Genomic DNA, 11039 nt, shown 5'->3' with positions numbered 1-11039 from the left:
AGACTAGAGATTGATATTGAGATTGAAATGAAATGTAATAACCAATTAGTTGGTCAAATTCTAATTCAATCTCAATCTCAATCTCTAGTCTGACATGGCTTTGATTGTTTTAAGTTTGTCGGATAAACTTCCGAAAAGCCCATACCACCGATTTTTTTTATACTCTAGATTCTTACGTATTTCGACGTGCTGATTACGAATATGATAGTGAAAATTGGCGCAAATTTGATTTTCATGGTGAAAACCTTGAAAAAACCATAAAAATCATGGTTTTTTCTATTTATTTCCCTAAATAATGAGAATTTTGAAAAATACTTTAGATAAAAGTTATAGATCTCATCGAAATACACATTTTATGTTCTATTGATTTTTGCCGTAAAAACAATAGTTTTTGAGAAAAACGACGTTAAATGTTCAAAACTTCATATAACTCATCTAACACAATTCAAGTTTTATTAGTTAATTTTATGGTAATTATTCACTTTACGGGACCCAGCCCCTTGACCTTGACAAATGTTCGTATATGATAAATATACTAGGCCGTATTTTCCGTTAAATCATAAATTCGCCCAAAGAAAAGAAGAAGTGTGGGATGAACGTAGTTATGATTGGAAAGTCGCAAACTCATGTGAAACCATACAAGCGGATCTAGCAGCGCCCCGAGGCAGGGGGAGAGTGTGAGTGGACCTCGCTATGCGTGGAAAAGAGAAAGAGGTCGACTACTCCCAGTTTATTTTTATACTCTCACTCGCAGGTGGCAGAATTTACTAGGTGGAAGTAGTCGCCCCCCCCCCCTACGCGGGGGCTACGCCCCCGCTCCGGGTAGGGGCCTCAGATGACTGAAAGTGGGGGTTAGCCGGAGTAAGGAGCTCCGCGTGGAAAGTCACAAACCATTACTGTATGCGGACCCCGTCCCCTCCCCACTATCAAGACCATTTTGGTGCTAGTGATGGTCAAAAACTTATACCACACCTAAAAATGGGTGGATCATGCTTCGCATGGAAAATTCCAATGGTACAGAAAACACATGAGCAAAGCTCACTTCCTTCCAGTATTAACTAATAAAATTAACTAATAAAACTCGAATTATGTTACATGAGTTATATAAAGTTTTGAACATTTAACGTCGTTTTTCTCAAAAACTATTGTTTTTACAGCGAAAATCAATACAACATAAAATGTGTATTTCGATGAGATCTATAACTTTTATCTGAAGTATTTTTCAAAATTTTCATTATTTACGGAGATAAATGGAAAAAACCATAATTTTTATGGTTTTTTCAAGGTTTTCGCCATGAAAATCAAATTTGCGCCAATTTTCACTATTATATTCGTAATCAACACGTCGAAATACGTAAGAATCCAGAGTATAAAAAAAATCGGAGGTATGGGCTTTTCAGAAGTACACCCAATTAAACTATAAATATTAGCCTTTTGTATTAAATTATTGGCTGCTGTGCGCCGATACGAGGCTGCTGTGCGCCTGCAAAAAACAATTGTCAGGAAGTATATTGGCAAGCAATAAAGAAGATAATATTGAGCTGGCAAATAAGTTTTAATACAAATAAATTATAAATGTTACAAATAAATATTTTACTACAAAAACTTGGCGCTGCTAAACCGAATAATTTGCCAGCTCTTCCTTTTTCTCTTGTATGTACATCTGAACGTGTGTGTGTGCGTGCGTGCGTGCGTGCGTGCGTGTGTGTGTGTGTGTGTGTGTGTGTGTGTGTGTGTGTGTGTGTGTGTTTAGTATATAACTTAATTTATAGGAAAGCGATTTACTTAAGTTTAGTATATAACTTACAAGGGAACCTCGCGAACCCGAAAATTCTGATTTTAATGAACCTTGGCATAAATGTAGAAGGGGTAAATACATGAATTTAGAAATTAAAAGTTGGTGCTTATAAACGGTTTAAAGGGTTGAAACCACCCTTCAAAAATGTTGAGTTTTTGTCTTTTCTCGATATATCTCGTAAACTAAACAAAGTATTAAAAAATGTTTCATACAAAAGTTTTACAGTATAAATACCTCTATTTAACTATGCTATTTATTTTTTCAAAAACAAATTTTTTTTTTTGAATGCCGTAAAACTTTTGTATGAAACATTTTTTTATATTTTGTTTAGTTTACGAGATATATCGAGAAAATGCAAAAATGTCTCAACTTTGAAGTGTGGTTTCACCTTCAAACCGTTTTTAAACCAAAATAAAACATTTCTAAATTAATATATTTACTCCCTCTACATTTATACCAAGTTTCATTAAAATTAGAACATTTTTCGTTTGAGCTTATAAACGGTTTGAAGGAGTGAAATTACCCTTTAAAGGTTGAGATATTTTTAACTTTTCTCGCTATATCTCGTAAACTAAACAAAATATAAAAAAATGTTTCATACAAAAGTTTTACAGCCTAAATACCTTCATTTAACTACGCTATTCATTTTTCAAAAAAAAATTTTTTTTTAATTAAAATAAATTTTTAATAAAATTGACTTTTTATGTATATAGCATTTATAAAATAATTATACTATCTTATACTACGTTCTATTTATATCATTTATATGTATATTATGTATGTCATATATTATCTATGTTATAATACTATACATTTATATTATCTGCATCCCTATATGTATTAGTTTTCATCTAACGGTTGCGCAATATTAGAGTAGTCACGTTGCTTTCACACAGTTCATTCTGTCTACGTCACATATTTCACATTCAAGTTTTATATTCGTCATATCACGGTATATATCATATATGAAATGGAAATCACGTATTAAAGTTTGATATCTTTATTAATGATGTTACGCGTCATTTTCACATCTGTATCAAGTCTAACGTGTGCTTGATCAGTACATCAGTATCACATCTAACGTGTGCTTGATTTTTCTGTTAGATTATTTAATTAAGCGAAGCATAATGTTACACGTAAATATTGCGAATGTTCTTAATATGTTAATTATTTTATTTCAAATTATACATATTCCACCTATAAATGAAAGAGAAATACAATTACGTGATGTGATAGAGGATATTATAACAAATGATATTATAACAGTGAATGTGACTTATCATTTGATGTACACACTGATACTGCTTTAGAATTTTAAAATTATTGGGAAGTGGATTTACCTGACATATAATATGTAACAAATAATGAAGAATTTTTTAAAAATGATAATTGTGGTAGGCACTTCACCTTTCTGAAGCGACGTTGCACTCCTAAAAGAGAGTGTCGGCTTTTTATCACTTCTCCAATATTCGACGGTTTTCCTTTTATAGCTACTATTTAAAATTTCGTCTTCTGGTTCACAATTATATTCATTATCAGGTTCATAATCAACATTATCATTTTCTAAAAATTCTTCCACTTTATCTGTTACATATTCTATGTCAGGTAAATCCACTTCCAAATAATTTTGAAATTTTAAAGCAAAATGAGTGTGTACATCAAATGATAAGTCATTCACTGCATTTGTTATAATATCCTTTATCACATCACGTAATTGTATTTCTCTTTCATTTATAGGCGTTGATGGAATATGTGTAATTTGAAATAAAATAATTAACATATTAAGAACATTCGCAACATTTATGTGTAACATTATGCTTCGCTTAATTAAAAAAAATCTAACAAGAAAAATCAAGCACATGTTAGATGTGATACTGATGTACTGATCAAGCACACGTTAGACTTGACACTGATGTGGAAATGACGCGTAACATCATTAATAAAAATACCAAACTTTTATTAATACGTGATTTCATATATGATACATACCGTGACATGACGAATATAAAACTTGAATGTGAAATATGTGACGTAGAGAGAATGAACACTGTGTGAAAGCAACGTGACTACTAATATTGCGCAACTGTTAGATAAAAACTAATACATACAAGGATGCAGATAATATAAATGTATAGTATTATAACGTAGATAATATATAACATATACAGGGTGAGTTTTAATGGCTGTCCCAACTTTTTACCATGAGAGATGGAATTACCGACTGCAATCTTAGTACACACATGTACGACATATGCATGTGCAAATGCCGTACATGTGTGTACTAAGATGCAGTCGGTAATTCCATCTCTCATGGTAAAAAGTTGGGACAGCCATTAAAACTCACCCTGTATAATATACACATAGATGATATAAATAAAACGTAGTATAAGATAGTATAATTACTTTATAAATGCTATATACATAAAAGTCAATTTTATTGAAAATTTATCTTAATTAAAAAAAAATTAAATCAAAATTTTTGGGTTCGCGAGGTTCCCTTGTGAGTAAGGGTGAGGTCTCATGGATTACGCGGAAGCGGAATGAGCGAAATTATTAAAAGGGTTCTATCAGAACGATCCCATGATTGGTGATCCGCTCGTTCCGCTTCCGCGTAATCCGCTCTATGTGACGTTGTAATCGGGTTGAACTAAAGAAAGAGTACGCTTTGGAATAAAATATGTGAACAGACCTTTATCGTCTCGTCGATCCGGTCGTCAATCACGGTCGCCAGTTTCTTTGACCTTCCCAGGAACAAGGTTGTGTGTCTCCGAGTCGCCTCTCGTAACACTAGAACGCTCGGGATACTCTGCAGGCCGCCGTCGCACAAGACACGTATTCCAATTTTTAGGTTATGTCTTAACCAACACGAACGGTTCCCACTTAACTAGTATGACTAATCTTTTCCTTTCTGTTTTAGGTGCTGCTGCTGGACTCCTCTCGGACTTCGCTGGACTGACTTCGGACGCCTCTGGACTACCACGCCCTTCCGGATTCACCCTCAGGTAAGTATGACACCAAGGTGTTCCCCTAACCTCAAAACCGGTTTTGCTAAGGACGATTCTCCTGTCGGAATCACTGGACGCCGTCTCCAAGGATGTGGACAACGCACACAGAAGGTAAGTATGTATGACACTTTATGTTAATGTTAATAACAAAAGATTATTTATTAATACACTTAAGATTTTCGTGATGCACATTAACCCGTACGCGACGCTTAAATTCACAATCGAGTACGATTTCGTGGCTGTTGTTATGCGCAGTGCACATTCCGCACGCGACGCTAACTGATTGTCGTTATTCGCGCGGTAAAGTATTTTACGCGACTCGCGCGGAGCACCTGATACCTCGGAAGTTCAGAGCAGAAAGCTCACGATGTTTCACGCGCCCTCCTTTTATCCTGGCGCCCGTCGCTGGTCTCCACCAATCAGCGGATAGCGTCGGTTTTCTGACTGTCCAATCCCGTTCGGGCTTCCCTCTCTGCGTCTGGAACGCCAATCAGGATGTCGTGGCGCCGTTTCGTTCAGCCAATGGGAAGATGCCTGGGTGATGATGGCTCCCCTCCAGCTTTTCTGAGCCAATGGGATGACTCCAAGAGACCGGGTGTTCATACGCACTGAAAAGTGCGGTTGGTGCAACTGTTTACCCCCTCCATGCTTCCTTTGAGGTTATGTGATGTCGTATCAATGCTCGCAACCTCTGCACTTTCGGGTGCCACTCAATAACTTAGGTGTACTTTACATGAAAATTTGTAATTACAATAGAATTGACTAGTTAACGCAAAATTTATGCTTTACTGACTTGGATATGATATCTTAGGCTTTATTAGACGCTTTATCTTATAAAAAATATAAATTCGTTTATTACGTGAAAATAAAATATAAAACTCTCTTAACCTATTTTATGAATCACATAAGAGTATTTAACATAACTAACTCGGCGCAGGCCTATGTATATAAAATAAAAGTTATTAAATTTATGTTTCGTGCGTACAAATAAAATATTCATAAATTAACTATGCTTTTTTGGCATGCAAACTTGAACTAAAGTATTTTAACACGAATTACGCGTTATATAGTTCGCTAAACCTAGCTCGGTCTGACTTTACTTAAATTAACTTGACTAGTATTGAGCTCTTGTCGGATAACTAAAAATTTACAAACTTAAAACTTAAATTAATATCCAGGGTTAATTCCCGCGATTGCTAACTGAAATGTTATGAAAGTTTACAGACTAGCTTGAAACTTAATATATGCAAAATAAAAATATATTGAATAAGCGAAAACGAAACGGGGGGTGTTCCGGGGCCTTCTTCCGGTTGGCTCACTTCAGCCGCTCGAGTCTCAGGCTCCTTGTCTGCCTTCCTTGGTCATCCTTCCCCTCGACTGCTTTTGTCGTGAAAAATTTCACGCCGCTAGGTCCTGGGGTCGGCTCGACGTCAGACTGGGTGGCTCTGTTGGTCGGTCACAACGTCACCCTAAGTTTCCACCGAGAGTTCAAATCGAGTTAGAGTCGGACTAATTAGCCAATAGTTATTCAGGTTGCAACGGAAATAACCTAATTTCTATTGTAACCAGCATAGCCATTGACTAATTGGCCCGATTCTGACCCTCGGTGGAAATCACTACACCTATTTGTCGGACAATGCGCACTGTAGACGTCTCTTAGGTTATGCTTTAAATTGTGCACAATCAGTAGTTTCAATGAGAATAGAGTACATCGTTTTTCACATTTTTAAATTTATAATTGTTTTCCTTATTTAAAATTAAACATACTAAAAAATTAATCGTTGTGGAATCTTATAATGTAAGACGTAAAAAGAAAACTAAATACTGGATAAAACTAGAGAATGAAAAACGATGCTTTGAAATATTTCTTTGTAAGTCAGATAAGTAGAATATTATTTACTTTTTGGACATTTAAAAAGTTACGAAGAATAACACAATATGAACTAAGAAAGAAACCAGTATACTTAATTAATTAATTATTTTCGGATGAAAGACATACTCTTTTAGAAATAAAAAAAAAACATAAATAATAATTCACCAAAAATTATAATAAAAAACACTGACAAATCATCAAATATCCAGCATGCAAATAGTAAAACTATAGAAAGTAATTCTGATATTAATATTAAAAAATTGCTACATGATCAGTTAGATTTGTGATGTAATAAATATTCACTAAATATATAATCATTTGGTGCATCGAGTAGCGCAACCGTTCATTGAGAGGCTAAGTAGCAATTGAAGGTGATTTGTTGGATCCAAAGGTAAGATCCAATTGTCTTCAATTGCTACTTATTGTTAGCCGCTCAGTGAGCAGTTGCGCTACTGCATGCACCCATTAAAAGATTATACGTTTTATGTATTGTACTTTATCTGAACTCAATTTAAATTAACTCAATCTTATGTTTTTCAAATAAAGAAAGCATAAATCCTCAATCGACAACAATTGCATTAAAGCGCAATGCTAAAATAATCAATTCTCAATATTCAAATACTGGAAGTAAATGTAAGAACACTAAAAAATTTGATTTTTTAAATATAGATAGTTCAGTAATACAAGATAATAATACTACTAATCAAACATCAATATACGATAATCAATTTGGTATATATCACTTATGACATGTAAAAAAAATAAATTTTTAAGATATAGTTCAATAATACAAAACAATATCACTTATAAGAAATCAATATACAATAATTAATTTGATACGTATCACTGTACATTGAGTATTAATTGAAAATGTATATTAATAAAAATTGTAAATCAAGATTTTTATTATCACACAAAATATGGCATTACAAAACTAGCTAAATCATCATAAAGTTCTATATATAAGATTTGACATTATAAAATAAAAGTATTTTAACAATAAACTTAAGAAGATTCTTAAATATAAGATTAAACTATAAATATTAGCCTTTTGTATTAAATTATTGGCTGCTGCACATACAAAAAAAAAGAAAGAGCTGGCAAATTATTCGGTTCAGCAGCGCCAAGTTTTTGTAGTAAAATATTCATTTGTATTAGAGTATTTATTTGTAATATTTATAATTTATTTGTATTAAAACTTATTTTCCAGCTCAATATTATCTCCTTTATTTCTTGCCAATATGCTCCCTGACAATTGTTTTTTACAGACGCACAGTAGCCTCGTATCAGCGCACAGCAGCCAATAATTTAAAACAAAAGGCTAATTTGCAGTTTAATTTTATATTTAAGAATTTTCTTAAGTTTATCATTAAAATACTCTCATTTTATAGTGTCAAATTAAAAAAATTGATTTGTATTATAAAAACTGGCTAAAGAATAGTAACAATGTTTTAATTTCTAAAAAAATATTTGTTTTTATAACTGGCGCAAAATATTTAGATATCACTATTTTTGTAGAAAAGTTAATTTGTGTGTGTGAGTATAAACTTTAAAAATTTCAGGAATATATATTACTTAGGTTAAATTTGACACACTTAGTATACATATAACCCGCTAAACAATATTCTGTTGCAAAAACGTTTTTGTAACATTGCAATATAGCCGTGCGACGTTTCAAGTTTGGTTGCATTAACTTTTTTGTAACGTTTCAGGAACCAAAAATGTCCCGATTCAATTACCTTACATATACGACGTCGAACTTGCAACGTGTTTTAAGCGTTTGCAAAACCTTATATATGCGACGTCGCATTTACAACGTTTTTGCGACATTTGTAAAACTTTCATGAAACGTTAGGGAAACGTTACAAACTTTTATTCCAAAAATAACGTTTATACAACGTTCTTTATACAACGTTCCAGGAACTATTTTCCGCTTCATGGTTAATTTGCAACGTTTTTGTAACAAATGTATAAAGCTCAATCTACAATAAGTCATGTAATCGTTGATCAGAGTGTCCTAAGTTGTAAGTTATAAGAGATAGCATTTGCAAATGTCATCTCTTATGACTTACGACTTCAGACACTCTGCTCAACAATTAATAATTCACTGTAGATTATACATTTGTTACATGTGTGTAATATGATCAGTGAAAAACAAAAATTCACATATTAATTACATTTATTTTCATATACAATATTGTGATAAAATAAAAAAAATATAAAACAGCAATTATATAAAATATATTATTATATATTTATAACATGTACTACGTATTTTTAAGTTTTTCTAACATTTATAAAATAAATCTATTATTTTAATGTTGCACTATTGATGCATTTGCAGGATCGGTTGAACGCCATATATGAGGTACCTTGTAATTCCATTTCCAAACAAGACTAATTATTCTATCTGCTTTCTAAGTACTTTTGCCTAAGACAAGAAAAAAGACAAAATCAATTCAGTTGTATAAAAATAAGAATTCATTTAAGTAGAATAAAAAAAGTACCTGCTCTCTATCATAACGTGTTTTGGCATATTTAAACCAGGCGGAAACATAATTTAGAAAGTGTCTATCTGTTAACATCGGATAATGCTTTTGAGCAGCCTCTATAAAACGTAAGAAAAAATTAAAGTTTAATAAGTTGATTTATATAATTTTGTTTCAAGTTAGGGTTAAGTTAGGTTAGGTTAGGTTGTGACCGTACGAATTATAATATTTAATAAAAGCTTAGGAAACTTGGTATAATCTTACGAATTTCTGTTATAACGGTCGCCAGGTCGTTGTTTGTCCCCGCCGCCAGGGTGTGGCCTCGCCCTTAAGCGTAGGTTGTATTTCCGCAAGTTCCTTTATAATCAGCTTGGGACGTCTCGCCGCTCTCGAGGATGTCCTCTAGGTATGCTGTGGGGATGTCCCAGGATGATGCAACAGGTCGCTGTGTTGGCTGTTGCCACGCGGTATCATAAGATGGCCGCTGTCGAATGGACTCGCCCATGCGTTGTGTTGGGAATATTAACGACACGACACATACACAATACTCTGCTTTATTGCTATTATAGCATTTCACAAGCTCACACACACGCGTGCACGATCGGCAGACGCATAATTAACGTGCGGCCTGATTACTTACGCAAGGGTCGTGCCTCTCGCATAGCAACGCCCTTCGTATTTACGATGCGTGTTTTTAACGCGCACGCATGAACTACGCGGAAAATCACTGCCCCGGAGTGCTTACGGAATTGTTAGGCACGTATTTACTTCACGTACTTCCGTGTTGGACTCACACGTTTTATTCGAGTCTCGAATACGCGGGAACGTGTTCTCGCACCACGTCCGTCCGTGTCGAGAGCTCTAGGCAGACTTTTTTCGGCTCTCGGTTACGATCGTTGCGTTCTTGCATTCACTCCCCACCCGGCGCCTTCCGATTGGCGCTTTCAGTTGATTCTGATATCTTCGTCCAATCGGGAAGCGTCGAGTGATTATCTTTCTCTCACACTCGGTCGCTTTTTGTCGGCATTTCCGGATCGCCTGCGTGTTCCGGAAATCCCTGGTAATATTACTAAGGTGGACTTCCAGCGTCGATTCCGGTACGTTCCTTATCCATCCCATGCATTAACCCTTTGCGGCACGGTGATCGATATATCGACCACCTATCTTGAAGTCATTTCTTTAATTTTTCGGACACCAAATATTGTATTTTATTACTTTTTTTTGTAATTTTACTTTAGTAACAGTCTTAGTAATATTTAGTAAGATATAATTTTCCTTTATCATTAGTTAATTTTGTTATATAAATAAATAAAGTGAAAAAAAGTGTTTTTTACAAAAAATGTATGCCAGAAAGAAGGAAGAATTATGAAGCTGCGAAAATCAGTATACAAAAGTTTTTTAGGTCGCTGATTACGAATCCACCATCAGATTTCGGCGATTTTTTTTAAATGGCGAATCCAATATGGCGATTTATGATTTTGAGTATTTTTTATCGGTTTTTTATGGAAATTGGTATACAGGGATTTTTCAAAATGCTGATTACGAATATAAAAATTGATTTGCTGTGCTAACTGTAATAAAAAAAGTAAATTGTGGGAAAAAATAAAAAAGTAAAAAAAAATTGTAAAATACAAAAATACAAAAAAAAGAAAATGGAGACAATGACCGCCACGTCCACGTTCATGTCTCTGAAGTAAACTAAGTGCGGTTTCTTTTATGAAAAAATTTTATGTTTTATGTACCATTGTCTAAAAAATGAAAAAATATAAAATCTCAAAAAGAAACATTTTTTATCACCCATTATTTGAAATTTTCCATATTTGAATTTCAAAAATCTGATGACCTAACCTAAAAAAGCTAGTTCTGTACATCTG

The 11039-nt window shown here is 33.8% G+C and overlaps 1 long non-coding RNA gene across 1 annotated transcript; it reads right to left on the bottom strand.

The window, feature by feature from the left end:
* Nucleotides 1-8534: 8534 nt before the first annotated feature.
* Nucleotides 8535-10642, bottom strand: LOC118647982. Its single transcript, XR_004965124.1, has 3 exons — nt 9430-10642; nt 9184-9284; nt 8535-9107 (listed from the first exon to the last, which is right to left on the bottom strand). It is a non-coding gene; the product is annotated as an uncharacterized LOC118647982 (long non-coding RNA).
* Nucleotides 10643-11039: the final 397 nt, after the last annotated feature.

This window comes from Monomorium pharaonis, chromosome 1 (assembly GCF_013373865.1).
Source record: "Monomorium pharaonis isolate MP-MQ-018 chromosome 1, ASM1337386v2, whole genome shotgun sequence".
In the NCBI taxonomy this organism is placed as follows: Eukaryota; Metazoa; Arthropoda; class Insecta; order Hymenoptera; family Formicidae; genus Monomorium; species Monomorium pharaonis.
Note: the sequence above shows the minus strand (reverse complement) of the source record. Positions and strands in the feature narration are given on the sequence as shown.